The sequence below is a fragment of the Leopardus geoffroyi genome, chromosome C1, assembly GCF_018350155.1.
Source record: "Leopardus geoffroyi isolate Oge1 chromosome C1, O.geoffroyi_Oge1_pat1.0, whole genome shotgun sequence".
Lineage (NCBI taxonomy): Eukaryota > Metazoa > Chordata > Mammalia > Carnivora > Felidae > Leopardus > Leopardus geoffroyi.
In genome coordinates, this window is record NC_059328.1 from 162447420 (window position 1) to 162463467 (window position 16048).

Genomic DNA, 16048 nt, shown 5'->3' on the forward strand with positions numbered 1-16048 from the left:
ACTGGTTTGCCCATACCTGCGCGAGGGAACCGCCCTGCCCTTGGTGGAAATAGGATGGGTTATTGTTCTGTGTGTTTTAGGTGTTTTGGTCGTATTAAAGAGCATTCCCCTGAGGGCAAGAAATGGACCTGGGTGATGGATCCACAGAACAAAGGAAATGTGTGGAGGGAGCGATCAGCCAGATGGACCAGTTGCTACAGCAGGCACTAGGTAGCCAGTGGGCTCAGTAAAGCCTGATCAGCACGCAGGTATGACGGCCAGAGGGCGTGTAAAAAAGCGAAATGGCCACGTGGAACTGTCAGAGGGGCTGATACAGGTGAGTCAGGCTGTGGGAGAGGATAGAGCTCACTGTCAGCCAGGGCTGCATAGCGACCCTGTGAGAGAGGGCTCCGGAGCCAGCCCACCATGAGGGTAAAACTTGTCTCCTCCACTTCCCAGCTGGGTGACCTTGGCTAAGGAACCTGACTTCTCCAGGTGTCAGTTTCCCCGCTTCCAAAGTGGAGATGATCTCAGCCAATACTAATTGATGAAGCATCTTCCACAAGCCAGCTCCTGTTCTGAGAGCTCTATATTTAGCCTTATGAACAACTATATGTGTCCGTATATTACTATCCCTGTTGGAAGGAGCTAAGTAAATTTGTAAAGGTCATAGGGCTGTCAAGTGGTGGGACCCCACCACAGGCCAGGGAACTGGACTGCAAAACCCGCCAGTTAAACCAGTTAGCTCTCTTATCTCCCTTTTGCGGCCACTGGGCAACAGTGACTATTCATAAGACCCACTGCACCCCCAAAAGTGTTATAAAGCAATAGCTGAAGAAGTAGGCCTGTTCACCTAAGATTGCAACAACTTGCCAATAGCTAAGGTAGATGTAAATCAAACTGGGAAGAGAGAAGAGGGCTGGGGCCCCAGGGAGGACACCTAGAGGCAGACACCACAGCGACTACCAAGAAACACCAAAAGCAGCTGCCCGGGGGGCGGGCAAGATGGCCTGAAGAGAGCCACAGGAAGTGCTCTCTGCAGGGAGCCGGTTATGGTCAAGATATGACTGGCAATCCCGGAAGTGACCCCTACCTCAAAATACGTAAAATCTAAGGTATTTGGTTCAGCTCCTAACCTGGAGAAGGCAGGACAGGACAATCATTACAAATACCACCTAGAAGGGGGTGGAGAAGGGAGGGCTGGGAAAAGCCAAGGCCATTTCTATCCCAGGGTAGAACTCAGAACAGTGCTCAACTGCTATTTCTTTCTTTTTTTTTTTTTTTAACATTTATTTATTTTTGAGACAGAGAGAGACAGAGCATGAACGGGGGAGGGACAGAGAGAGAGGGAGACACAGCATCGGAAGCAGGCTCCAGGTTCCGAGCCATCAACCCAGAGCCCAACGCGGGGCTCGAACTCACGGACCGCGAGATCGTGACCTGAGCTGAAGTCGGACGCTTAACGGACTGAGCCACCCAGGCGCCCCTCAACTGCTATTTCTTGAGTCTGTGTTCCTATCCGCATATTTGTTACTTGTGTCATCTCCATGGAGACACTAACTGTAAAAAGTTCTTAAAAATGAAAAACACTGTGCACTTATTTCAGTGAGAACAAGGAAGGAGGGTTGATGGAAACGACGCAGCCGCCTTTGAAGACAGCTCCAGGAGAGGGAGAATTTGGAAATGAGACACAAGTGGGCCAAATCCCAAGGGCTTATAAGACGGAAAAAAGAAACATGTGGAAGCCTGTTAAAGGCTGCAGAGATGGACCTCGGGGTAGCCAGAAGGAGGGCTGGGCTCTCCCACTCTTCAACCCGGCAGGGACTCCCTCCAGGCCTGCGACGGAAACAGCATCCACATGCTACCTGCCAACCACAAGCCCACTGGAGCCCAGGGAGGGGTCTGAGCCTGCTCTGTTCCCACCAAGTCCCCTGGTAGTCTATACAGAGTCAGCCTCTGATGGGTCTTCATCTCTCTGTCTCTGTCCTTCTGAGAGACGCAGGAAGGAAAGGGGAAGCATGTCTGCATCTCTTCAAGACTAAGAGAGGTTGAACTCTCTTGGGGGCTGAGCCTGGGAAAGCTACCCACAAAGGGAGCCCACAGAGGATGGGTCACCCTGACCACCCTGCAGGCAAGAAACTTCCCCCTCTGGCACTCGAGCCCAAACCAGCTGACTCTCCTTCTGCACCCGGGGGGTGTGCATGTGGTCAACATGCAACCCACCTCCCCTTCATCAGGAGAGACTCAGAGCCCATGTCTTCGTGCAGACCCATCAGCCTTCTGCGCATGGACGACCTCCTTCAATGCACCCCGGGGTACCTGTAGGCTAAAGAACAGAAGACGGGGTGACAAGACATCCCCACTGGGGGGTAGATGGAACAAATCAGTTGAAGACCTTTGAGGTGATAGTTAGAGGCCCCCCAGCCATGCTGACCGCACTCCGTGCAAGCAGGCCTAGGACCGTCCTGATCTTCAGAGTGGAACAAGACAGACTTCCTCTTTGCTCAGATCAATCACCTCGCACAGCTTGGCTGCACTACTGATTATTAAAAGACTCTGCTCCCACCAGATGAGAAGGATCCCAAACAATAGAGAGACAAAAAGAAAAGAAAAATGTGTCATGCTACATCCAGACCACGTGAAGAAGTCAGCCTGTATGACTTCCGTTTACTTAACAAAGGTCAAAAAACACCATTTTACAAAGGATGACAACTATACCAAAGTTATATGTTTCAATTTCTGGAATGAAGTGTAAAGAAAAAGACGAAACGGAATAAAATATAAATTATGTTCTGTCTTGTTTGCATCTAAAGATCATCATTTTTGTGTAAAAAACACTGTTTTATAGGGTGCCTGGGTGGCTTACCTGGTTAAGCGTCTGACTTTTGATTTCGGCCCAGGTCATGAGCTCACAGTTCTTGGGATCAAGCCCTGCATCAGGCTCTGTGCTGAGCATGGAGCCTGCTTAGGATTCTTTCTCTCCCTCTCCCTCTGCTCCCCCCAAAATAAATAAGCATTTTAAAAAGAAGAGGTTTATTAAAAAATAATAATAAAAATAAAACTGTTTTATAGGTGGCTTCTTTCAGTTCCTCAAACACGCAGAATTCATTCCTGCCTCTGAGCCCTCACACATGCTGTTCCCTTTACCAGAACTCCATGCTTTGCGTGACTTCTCTTTTTTATCCTTCAGGCCTCAGCCTGAGTGTCCTCTCTTCAGTAAGGCCTTGGCTAACTATCCCATCTAAATTAGGACCCCTTCCCTTATTGCCTGTCCTAGTACCCTGTTTCTTTCAAGGGCTTATCAGATTTGGAATCATCTATCAGTTTACTTTTATCTTTCCTACTGGAATATAAGTATTACAGACCCAACACAGAGCACAATGTAAGGCACGTAAGAGTGCTTGGTGAAAACGTACTTACGTGAATGGAGGGAAGAACAAAACGTAGGATTTGGTGTAAAAGTGGGCCTGCCGGTGTGTGGGGGTTAAGGCCAGGAGCCCGCCCTCACCTCGGAGGCTGTTCTTAATACCCCCTCTCCCAGCCCAGCCTTGTCCCAGCCAATTCAGTTTCAAGCCTCTAAACTGGCCTCCTCTACATACGGCCCATCAATGCCCTCACCTGCAAGAGTCTCAGTCACAAAGGAGGTACGAGGCTTAGTTTCCTGTACCCACTGGCTTCCCAGCGGGCGGCCCCCTCTACCAAACCTTTCCAAAGGCCAAAAGGGCACCCAGACAGCCATTGGTATGAGCTGAAGGTCAAGTACAGGACTGGAGTTGCAATAAGGCAATATTCCCTGTCCACATGCGACAGCTTAAATTCATGCTCAAAATATCTCACTATTAGAATTTAACCTGTTTTTTAAATAGACTTTCCTTTTTAGAACAGTTTCAGATTAACAGAAAATTGACGAGAGTACAGAGAATTCCCATGTACCCTCATACCTAGTTCTCCCTAATATTAACATCCCTCATTAATATGTACATTTGTTACAATTAATGAATCGGTGCTGACACATTATTTTTGACTGAAATCCACATTTTACTAGATTTCCTCAGTTTTAACCCAATGTCCTTTTTCTGTTCCAGGATCTCATCCAGGCATCACATTACATTTAGCCATTGTGTCTCCTTAGGCTTCTCTTGGTTCTGACAGCTTTTCAGACTTTCTTTGTTATTTTTTAAAATTTTTTTAGGGTTTGTTTATTTTTGAGAGACAGAAAGAGAGAGAGACAGAGCACGAGTTGGGGAGGGGCAGAGGGAGAGGGAGACACAGAATCTGAAGCAGGCTCCACGCTCCAATGCGGGGCTTGAACCCACGAGCTGTGAGATCATGACCCAAGCCGAAGTCGGACACTAAACCGACTGAGCCCCCCAGGTGCCCCTAGGCTTTCTTTGTTATTGATGACTTGACCAGTTTTGCATGGTTTGGGCAATCGCTCTATAGAATGCTCTTCAAACCGGGATTTTGGAGGTTTGGGATGAAGGTCATAGAGGTAAAGTGTCACTGTCATCACATGAGATCAAGAGTACATACCGTCAACATGACTTATCACAGTAGATGTGGGCCTTGAGTATCTGGCTGAGGTAGTATTTGCCAGATTTCACCACTACACCCCCATCCACACTGTACTCTTTGGGAAGAAGTCACTGCCTCCATTTAAGGGATGGGAAGCTGTGTGTGCCCCCTCGAGAGGGAGGTATCTACATAAATCATTTGGGATTCTTCTGCACAAGACATTCGTGCCTTCTCCTTCGTTTATTTATTTGCTCAGTCATTGGAACCAGTATGGACTCCGGGATATTTATTTTACACTTCGGGTTATAATCCAATTCTATTTTATTTTGTCACTTAAATTGGTCCACCTTTGGCCACCCAGAGTTCTTCCAGTTGGCTCCTGTCTCCCTTTGACATACCTCCAATCAAGTGGAGTTTGGTTTTGTTTGTTTTAAGCACTTTCCTACTTTTCAGAACTACAAGATGCGACCTGTTTCTTAAATCACGCCAGTAGCAGACCCTGATGTAAGGTAACCCCAGAAGTAGGCAATTAAAAGGCTGCCCCTGCCTTTTATCGATGGACGGGGATATTTCTAGCCTGCATGGCTCCCTGGTGTTCACTTTTATGAAGCTCTTGCTTTGCCTCTCACCCAGATGTCATTTGTCAAGTGCCAAGGGGCACAGAAAGCCATGGGACAGGGGAGGTGGGAGGCCACAGTAGGGGGATGCCAACAGCAGGGTCTGAAAGACTGGGATTAGCTGTGGCCTCCACACTAGCTGAGTTACCTTAGAGTAGGTCACTGACATCTCTGAGCCCTGGCTTCCTCATACGTTCCTTGCAGGACTTTGTGACGACGAAAGGTAATTCATACGAATGCCTAGCACAGAACTGGGCCCAAAGTTGTTGCTAATAAATAAATAAATAAATAAATAAATGGTTAGCCTCATAGAAGAAAGATTGGGAGAGCCAGTCCACTCTACAGGGATTTCAGGGTTGCAAGCAAGAACAACCCGCTCGCTCGGGCCTCTCCAGCCAGCTGGGGCTCCATCAGTTCAAAACCAAGCAAATGACTCATGAATTCTAATCCATTCTTCCAGTCTCAGCTTCCCTCCTTCATGCTGGGAGGCCAAATTACAGTATTTTATTATTTTGCCTCTTTACTGTGTATTTTATTTATCTCTGTTGTGCTGCCTAGTTTTTGGCATTTTTTCAAAAGCTCGACATGTTCCTACCTGCTATTTGTATTCTCGGTAAAACCACCAATCGCTATAATGTACCTCTCCCAACCTTCAGGAGGATTTCTATGCGGCGCGTTTGCCACACTGCTAGCTTCATTAATCTGGAACTGGATGCTGGGACTCCATGTACTGTTTCGATTTATATGTTTGTCATTTTCGTGAATCAGAGACTCTGCTCGCTCCTGGGTAAGTGGCTGCTCATGGTGGCCCCCACCAACCAACCCCCAACTGAATAATAGAACAGGGGTTGATAGAATAAAGGTAGGATATATCGGACTTCTAAACTGACCTGAAATTAGAAAGGTCAACAGTGCTATAGCCAGATGTCCTCTGAGTACAGGGCTCCCGGTCACGGTGCAAGTTGGTATCTGGCTTTCCTTCACTGAATGCCAAGAGCTCAGGGCCACCTATGTCTTGTCCACTGCTGTATTCCCACAGTGTAGCACAATGGCTGACACATAGCAGGTGTCCAATGAATATTTACTGAATGAATGAATGGGTTTTCCAGAAAAGTAGGCACTCCTGCTTTCCTTTCATTTCCTGGTAGGTGCAGAAGCGCTCTTCTCCTTAGTTCAAAGATTGGCTCCATTTGACGTGGCCTGCCATGTTGTGTTCTAAACTGTAATCTGAGTCAGAGACTGAGAGACCCCTGGAAGGGAAAGGAGAGAACAAAGGTGAACTGGGATAAGAATGCTGCTACAGACCAAATGTTTGTGTCTTTTTCAAAACTCATGTCGGAACCTAATTCCCCGTGTGTGGATACTTGGAGGTGGGGCCTTTGGGAGGTGATTAGGTCACAAGCACGGAGCTCCCATGAAGGGAACAGTGGCCTTAGAAAAGACCCCGGAGAGCTCTCCCGCCCCTGCTACCATGTGAGGACACAGGGAGAAGACAGCAGTCTTCTGTTATAGCAGCCCAAGCAGACTAAGACAAATGCCCTCTCCCCGCCTCCAGGGAACTTCCCCAACCATCAGTACCAAACATACCCTTCCAGGCCCAGCCCACCCAGCACCAAGGTGGCTCTCTTCCACGACACCTTCCCGGGCCCACTGACTCAACAACTTGAAACCTGTAGCATGAGCCCACGAGGCTCACCCACACGGCAGACACACACTCTGAGGACCCTTCCCTTACTGTACAATCTCTCGTGCGCCAGTCCTATATGGTGCCTGTACTTTTTATCTGTTCGCAGCTCACCTTCCCAGCTACCCTATAAATTCCTCGACAGTAGAGACGTGTCTTATATTTTTTGTTAGTTCTGTCTGTCCTGGCACCACCTCCAGCACATGGAAGGTTCTTTCTAAAGTCACCCACCTCCAAGGCACCAGCCTTAATCACTTCATCACTTCATCAAAAGGGAGGAAAAGGGAGGATGCGGAAAGGAGGTCAGAGAAAGGAAAGAGGGAGAGGGTGGGGCAAGGCAAAGAACATGAGCTAACCAAAATAAAAATAATTGAGCCAAAACACGCCCCGACAGTAGGTTAGGTTACATTTCACCGAAGTATCAAGTGGATTAAAAAAAGAAAACAGGGGCGCTGGGTGGCGCAGTCGGTTAAGCGTCCGACTTCAGCCAGGTCACGATCTCGCGGTCCGGGAGTTCGAGCCCTGCGTCAGGCTCTGGGCTGATGGCTCAGAGCCTGGAGCCTGGAGCCTGCTTCCGATGCTGTGTCTCCCTCTCTCTCTGCCCCTCCCCCGTTCATGCTCTGTCTCTCTCTGTCCCAAAAATAAATAAACGTTGAAAAAAAGAAAACAAAAAAACAGTGATGGGGCACCTGGGTGGCTCAGTCAGTTGAGCGTCTGACTCTTGATTTCAGCTCAGGTCATGATCTCACGGCTCATGAGATCAAACCCCGTGTCGAGCTCTGCTCTGGCAAAGCCTGCTTGGGATTCTCTCTCTGCCCCTCCCCTGCTCTAAATAAATAAATAAATAAATAAAAACAAGCAAACTAAAAAAAAAAAAAAAAAGACCCAGTGCTGCTAAAGCAGAAGAGGCAAGTATGGCGAGCCCGCTTGCCAATCCCCCCACTGCCTTTCTCCTTCAGGCTCCACTGCTAAGAGAAGAACCCCCTTTCCACAGCTCTGGCAGTCTGCGCTGTGCCTCACTGTGTTGAGTTCAATACTGTGTGCAATCAGCAGATGCTTACCACCTGGAAACCGTAGACCCATAGGTTTGCCAAGCTGGAAAAGCCCAGGCTAGGTTGCAGTTCTAAACCTCATGTGCAGTGTCCCCTTCCAAACTAGAGAAGACCCTCTGGAAGCAGTATGAAAAATCTAGTAGAAGCCATGTTAACTTTGCTGAGAAAATGTGTAAATTTCATCAGATTCTTAAAGGGGTCATGCTGTCAAAAAGTCACAGATCACCACCCTGGGCTAAGTTACAGACCAGGAAGCTCTGACCCAGAGAAGGTCAGCAAATACCCCCAAGGAAATAGAGCCAAGGTGGTAAAAGAACCTGAATTACAACCCAATTCTCCCGACTTCTGGCTGCCACTTTTTCTCCTGCACTTACTCTCTTCCTTTCTTCGTTATAAAGAGATTTCCTTTGTGACACTGTTTGCTCTAACAGGATTTGACCTGTGGTGTTCTGGATGCTTCACTCTGTTACATTTTAAGCACTTTCTATTTGCCTGCTTTCCTTCACCCTAATGATGCCCACAGAGATGCAATTTTCTCACTTCTCTTTTTCTATTATCACCTTATCTGGCCTTTGCCCACTCTCTTTTCTGCTACCCATGGCATGTCTCTGGGTGCCCTTTTGTCCTCCCATCTTGATTTTATGAGAAGTATTTATTTCCATGTTTTCTGTATTTGCCTGGATGTATTCTTACAGAGCTGATAGTAAGACTCTTCTGTCTCAGCAGGAAACGATTGCTCATGGCAATTACGCCTGCTGTCTTCCTTTTCATTTTCCTCCAGCTCTTGATGAAATTGTGTTTCCAGAAACCCTATGAATTCTTTCTCAGACTCTTACATAACTCAGTATATTCAGCCATTTCTTTCTCATCCACATTTTTTGTTTGTTTGGTCGGTTGGGTATTTGGCTCATATTCTCTCCAAATAATTTGGTGCCTATTGTATCTTCGGTTTCTCTCACACTGTAGATGGTCTCCTGCATCTGAATGGACGGCTCGAGACTCAGGCACATTCGGTTGGTATTTGTATCATTAACTGCAGAATGAGTCTGTGAACCTGCCAGTCGCTGTGCTGCTTGTGACTCTGTTTTATTGATTTGTTGTTTGGGGGGGACTGTTTGTTCGCTCTTCTGTGGGGAAGGGACGTTCATTTTGGGTCCAGTCTTAGGGCTAAAGTTTAGAATGTGTTCCTTTGTCCGAAGTTTATGTTCTTTATATCTTTATAGAGTTTGCCCCTTAGGCAAAGTTCAGTGTGTGTGTGTGTGTGTGTGTGTGTGTGTGTGTGTGTTCTGGGAATGATTCTAGAGGATATTTCATTGGATTTGAAACAGAGGCTCCAACATCTTCTCCATGAATCGATCAACACTTGAGGATAACTTCTCAATTCCACTTCCCCCAACCCCACCCGACCCAGTCCCATCCCCTTGCCCTGCTGCACTCTCAAGATTAGGGTTCCATCCCGGGAAAGAACGCCAGCAAAATTAAGGCAGAAACCCCTGACAGGCCCTTACACACCACTCTGGGGTTCAGAGGAAGCCAGTAGCATCATGGGAAGGGGCTGGGGACGAGGCAGGACGTAACACAAGAGACGATAATCCAAAAGCAACTTGGATTCCTGGGATCCTTTCTTTGGGCCATGAGGTTCACTGACAGTGAATGTTACTTAGGAACAAACAAGACTGATGGCCTCTATCTGTTGAGACAAGGAAGGAGAAAATTCATCCCAAACCCCACCGAATAAGCAAGGGAGTGGAGGAGAGGTGGGTAATACTGAACCTTGGCTGCATTTCCTGGTTAGTTCAGAAGAGAGGGCAGCGCAGGTTCTACGAGGAGGGCATGATGATCCCTTGGAAAGGAGTTGGGAGAGGCAGAGGCAGCGAGCCAGGGCCTAACATCCTCAGAGCTTTCATTATGGCAACTGCTCCCATCCACCTCATTCCCCTCCATGCATGGTACCCCCGTGAACTTTGAACCCTGCTAGGGGTGCCATCAAAGTTTGATCGATGTGTAAACTATATTTTTGCTGTAATAGGGAATACATACTGGCAATGTCTGCCCGATAAAATCTTGAGCTGAATGGGTCACAGTATGCAGCCTGGGGTCTGGTACAAGTTCCTGCCAATAGAAGGAAACAGGTTTAGTGTAATGTCAAGCCAGCCTGAAAAAGAGACTCCGCATTCAATGCAGCTCACTAAACCTTTGCCCTTATGAATTTACAAGATCGTGTACCCTGCCGGTTAGCAATTCTATGCAAACAGAGTCAGCAAATAAATGATGTGATGACTATTGAAAACTTTTTTCAATGTTCTTATTTTTTTCCTTTGAAGAGGTGTTGACCTTCAAATGCACTGACAAAAAAAAAAAATTCAAGTATTCAGAAGGTTGCCAGGCATTCAGAAAGAATCGGTGAAAAGGATGATCTGATTTTAGAAAGCTAGAAATTAAAAAATAAAAATAATACCTATACATTCTGTTCCTCCCTGTGAAGATACCCAACATGTCACCAATAGAAATTTGAGAGGCAGTATAATGGAACAAACACTGGCATCAGAACATGAAGACTTTGACCCAAGTCTGCCTTTCACATGGCCTATGTCCCTCCCTGGGCAAGTCACTGAAATCAGGTTTTCAGCTACTTTTTCCATACAATGGAAAAGTTGAACCTCATCGTTAGCAAGGCCCAGTTCAAGAAAACTAAACACATCAATGGACTAAATGTGTTCCTTTGTTCACTCAAAATGCAAATTACTTTATTGATCCCCATGGCAAAAAAATAAAAAGAATCTTCTATCAATTACTTTATGGGTAGGAGACTATGAATGATAATATAAGTATGCCTTTATTTAAAAGGTTGATATCTGGACACTTTTAAAGAAGAGACAATAGGGCGCCTGGGTGGCGCAGTCGGTTAAGCGTCCGACTTCAGCCAGGTCACCATCTCGCGGTCCGTGAGTTCGAGCCCCGCGTCGGGCTCTGGGCTGATGGCTCAGAGCCTGGAGCCTGTTTCCGATTCTGTGTCTCCCTCTCTCTCTGCCCCTCCCCCGTTCATGCTCTGTCTCTCTCTGTCCCAAAAATAAATAAACGTTGAAAAAAAAATTAAAAAAAAAAAAGAAGAAACAATAAAGACACTATTTTCTAATCTTTCAATCCTCACAGCTGTCCAAATTGCATCAGAACATTCACAAAATGCATTCACAGCTACTATCAAATTTCTTCCTCCAAGACACCATGAGAGAAAAGTATAATTATCACCTCCATTTTACACGCGGGAAAACTAAAGCTCAAAATAACTTTCTAAGGACAGTGAATTGGAAGCAGAGTTGAAGCTAGAGTTAGTTCATTACAAGGGTGCCTGGTTTGGTTCAGTCGGTTAAGTGCCCAACTTCAGCTCGGGTTATGATCTCACTGTTCGTGAGTTCAAGCCCTGCATTGGGTTCTGTGCTGACAGCTCAGAGCCTGGAGCCTGCTTCAGATTCTGTGTCTCTCTCTCTCTCTCTCTGCCACTCCCCTACTTGTGCTCTCTCTCTCTCTCTCTCTCTCAAAAAACATTTTTAGAGTCAGTTCATTACATACAATGCATAGTACAATGTGATTTTCTTTTTTTTTTAATTTTTTTTCAACGTTTATTTATTTTTGGGACAGAGAGAGACAGAGCATGAACGGGGGAGGGGCAGAGAGAGAGGGAGACACAGAATCGGAAACAGGCTCCAGGCTCTGAGCCATCAGCCCAGAGCCTGACGCGGGGCTCGAACTCACGGACCGCGAGATCGTGACCTGGCTGAAGTCGGACGCTTAACCGACTGCACCACCCAGGCACCCCGCGATTTTCTTATACTGTATAATGAAATGTGTCAACATTTAGAAGATCGACAGGGCTCGGTGAACCATTATGGTCCAAATGAACAATGAATAACATAAAGCCATGCGTGGGTAAGTGATCCATGCAAAGTACAAGATAGATCAACGGGTTGCAATATAACAGAATATGAAAATTTCATCGATCTGTTTTCAAACTTCATATTGGAATTAACCATCTAGAACCACCACTTGTTGAGCTTGAGAGTAGTATCAAGAATGAATTCCCACAATTATCTGAAACAGTTATGACAGTCTGCTTCCTTTTCCAACCGTATCTGTGGGAAGCTGGGTTTTTTTGTCTATACGTCAACTTCAAACAAAACAACACACCCCAGCAGATTAGATGCCAAAACAGATTGGAGAATCCAGTGGTCTTCTAATAAACTAGATATTAAAGACATCTATAAAAATATAAAGTGATGGCACTCTTCTATGTTTTGTTTCCGAAAATAGAACTTAAAAAAAAATTCAGAATGTTACTTGTGTTAACAGGCAATAAGACTATTGCTCTTATTTTTTCATGAATTATTAAATAAATATCTTAATCTTTTCACAGTTTTAACTTCTAGCATGGCAAATGTGAGTAGATATAATCTCTACAAACAAAATCTCTCTGGGGTTCTCAATAACTTTTAATAATATAAAGGGATCCTGAGACCAAAAAGTACAGAGAAGGAAGGCCCCTATATGATGATAGAAGAATCACTTCACCAGGAAGATACAACACTCTCAAACCTGCATGCACTTAAAAAAAAAAAAAATGGCCTCAAAATACATAAAGCATAGAGATTGGCAAATCTACCATCATAAAGGAAGATCGAATTGTATCTCTCTCGATTATTGTTAGGTCAAGCAAGCAAAAATGGTTCTAAAGATTGCATCAGTTGGGTCCTGGCAGCAAGATGATGCCATACTGATATGAAATGAAGAGAGAGAGTTTAACTAAATATTCACCAGGTATGGGCAAGGTTATAATATTTAATTAAATATTCACAAGGTATGGGCAAGGTCCACCAAAGATGGACGAAGAAGCACATCCAGGGCTAGCCACAGGGCAACAGGGGCTAAACGGCCGAGAAGAAGACTTGGTCACCAACACCAGTGAGAGCTGTGGCTGAAGGAAAGGGTGTCTGACAAGCTCTGAGACCTCTGACAGAGGACTGTGTCTTTGCCAAAATGGCTCAGCAGGAGGAAGCTGGAAGAGTTATTATTCTGACCTTTCTCTCTGCATCTTCCCACTCTCCTCCCCATATCTCCACTGGCTGAGCCCAAAGAAGCCCAGGGTGGGGACTTTTTGATAGAGTTCATACAGGTCAGCCTCCCACAGCACAAATCAGGGTGAGGAAACGTAGAAAGTAAATCCGAAGGGGCAAAAGGAGAAGATTCAACACGGAGATCACTGACCTGAACATCATGTACAGGTCAGTGTGCCAGATGACAGCAGAACCCAGGCTCCAACATTTAGAGAATATGTACTCTTCCAAAGCACAAAACATGGACCGTTTACAAAAACTGACCACAATTCTAGGCCAACAGGCAAGTCTCAGCAAATTTCAAAAAAATCCATGTCAAATAGAACCTGTCCTTAACCACAAAACAATTCAATGGGGTGGGGGGGGATTAGAAGCCAATAACAAAAAGATGAGGAGGAAACCCACATATTTGGAAATTTTAAGAAGAAACATTTAGAAACTCAAGAAAAAAAATCATGGACATTTAGATATACTCAAAAATTGACGATAATCAATTTCTGTAAAGAAGCCAAATGTCCATCGACGAATAAATGATAAAGAAGATGTGGTGTGTGTGTGTACGTATATATATATATATATATATATATATATATGGAGTATTATTCAGCAATCCATATGTATGGATATATACTCAGCGATATATATACATACATATATATATATATATATATATATATATATATACACATATACACATATATAGAGTATTATTCAGCAATCAAAAAGAATGAAATCTTGCCATTTGCAACAACCTGGATGGAACTAGAGGGTATTATACTAAGCGAAATAAGTCAGAGAAAGACAAATATCATGATTTCACTCATATGTGGAATTTAAGAAACAGAACAGATAAACATAAGGGAAGGGAAGCAAAAATAAGATAAAAAAAGAGAGGGAGGCAAACCATAAGAGATTCTTAAATACAGAGAACTGAAGGTTGCTGGAGGGACGGGGCGGGGGGATGGGTTAAATGGACGAGGGGCATTAAGGAGGGCACTTGTCAGGATGAGCACCTGGCTGTTGTATGTAAGTGATGGATCACTAAATCCTACTCCTGAAGACATTATTGAACTATATATTAACTGACTTGGATTTAAATTAAAAAAAAAAAAAAGAAATATGATAGTGTCACAAATACAGACCACATATCTAATTTAAAAATTGCAGTAGCCATATTATAAAAGTAAAAAGAAATAGATGAAACGAATTTTATTTTACCCAACATATCCAAAATATCATTTAAACATGAAATATTAGAATTATTAATAAGGTGCTTCTAAAAAAAATTAATGATAATGAAAATACTACACACCCAACCTTGCAGATATAGCAAAAATTGTACTCAGAGAGAAATGTATACCCTAAAATGCATAAGTTAGATAATTTAGAAACTAAGAAGTAATGAGCTAAGCATCCAATTCAGGGCATTAAAAGAAAAACCAAAAAAGATGATAAAAATATAAACACACAAGTGAATGAAATAGAAAACAAAAGTAAAAGGCGGACGATCCACAAAGCCAAGTGTTGGTACTATGATAGGATTGAAAAGCAACAAAACAAACTCTGTGTGAAATCGGGCTCTTACAAAAGATGAGCAAGCAAGATCACACAAATAAAATCTCATCCCTGCGTCCCCCTTGGTGGCCTCAGTCCGCACATCTCTAACCTGCGGCCATCAGGTGCTGTGCTTTCTGTGCGCTGGAAGGGTGGGTGGGTGTATTTGAAGTCGCAGCCTAAACGAGCCAAGGACACAACCGATCGGGCCTGCGGAGTTTCCACCCGCCGTGTCCCGGCTGAGCCATAGCTGCTCCGGGTCCGCAGGGCAAGCTGCTTGCCAGCTGGAAGAGCCGGCGAAGAGCCAAGGGGCTGCCGAGCACCTGAAGCGGAAGCAGACAGGGAGCGAAGCTGCTGGGGGAAAAACACAGGCTGCCGACTGGGGAGGCTCAACAAGCAAAAGGCAAATCAGAGGCGAGGCAGTATTTCACCGTCGGCCAGCGCTGCATTTGCTACTCGTGAGGCGTGTGAACACCCCCATTCGGGGGGATGTGGGGTCCTGGAGGGCTCTCCGTGGCTACAGGAAATCTTTTGTTCATGCTGGTTGGGGAATTGTCTTTTGGTGTTTGTTTTTCCTCCGCCGTCTTCTAATACCTTTTCTGCAGGGACCGCAGAATCTCGCGGACCCCGGTCATGTGTATAACAGAGGCCCATCCACGCGTGCTAAGTCAAGATGTGTAGGCCAGAAAGAAAACACTCACCCAAATCGGCCGAACCCAAAGTTTTATAGGCATGGAAGGCCGTGAGAAGAAAAAAGAATTGCGAGTCAGGTACACAGAGTCATTTGCAGCTTCGTGATCTCTGAAGGGAAGCGGCATTTCTAAACCGTAGGTGTGGAACTGAGGTTGGCTAGGACAGGTGCTGTTACACAGGGTACATTATCGCCAACTGGTCACCCATTGTAACTGAGTAATATCAACACTCTGCCTTGGAAATCTATTTGTCTTTATGTACCTCAAACCACAGCCAAATAAACTCTTAAAATGGCAATACGGTGATTCATTTTCTCACACCCAAAGCCAGTTCAAGTCCTTTTGACTCTTGAAATGATCAGTCATTAATCTGCTAAAGTGTTCCATGTAGTTGGAGAGAAAGCCCTGAATTCCAGTTTATCGGAAATTCAATTCGGAGTTCAATTAAAAATATCAGTATTCTTCATTCAGAGAAACATCCCCCAAATAACGCTTTCATTTCCAATTTTAGTTAAAGGAACAGTCTGAGAAATTGCATGTTTTGTTGCTTTACACACCCATTAAAAAGCAGAAATAGGGGCGCCTGGGTGGCTCAGTCAGTTAAGCCTCCGACTTCAGCTCAGGTCATGATCTCATGGTTCAAGAGTTCCAGCACCACCTCTGGCTCTGTGCTGACAGCCTGGAGCCTGCTTTGGATTCTATGTCTCCCTCTCTCTCTCTCTCTGCTCCTCCCTGCCTCACACTCTCTCTCCGTCCCTCAAAAATAAATAAAATTTAAAAAAAAAAAGAACAGAAATAGACTACAAGTGATTGATACTATTACTTCTGGCGATGACTTTACAATTCT

At 45.1% G+C, this 16048-nt stretch overlaps 1 long non-coding RNA gene across 2 annotated transcripts; it reads right to left on the minus strand.

Annotated features, from left to right (window-relative positions):
* Positions 1–1377: 1377 nt before the first annotated feature.
* LOC123596771 lies at positions 1378–15046 on the minus strand. Of its 2 annotated transcripts, XR_006711860.1 has the most exons (4): positions 14622–15046; positions 9888–9959; positions 6002–6361; positions 1378–2305 (listed from the first exon to the last, which is right to left on the minus strand). It is a non-coding gene; the product is annotated as an uncharacterized LOC123596771 (long non-coding RNA). The 2 variants fall into 2 exon arrangements; XR_006711861.1 differs by lacking the exon at positions 9888–9959.
* Positions 15047–16048: the final 1002 nt, after the last annotated feature.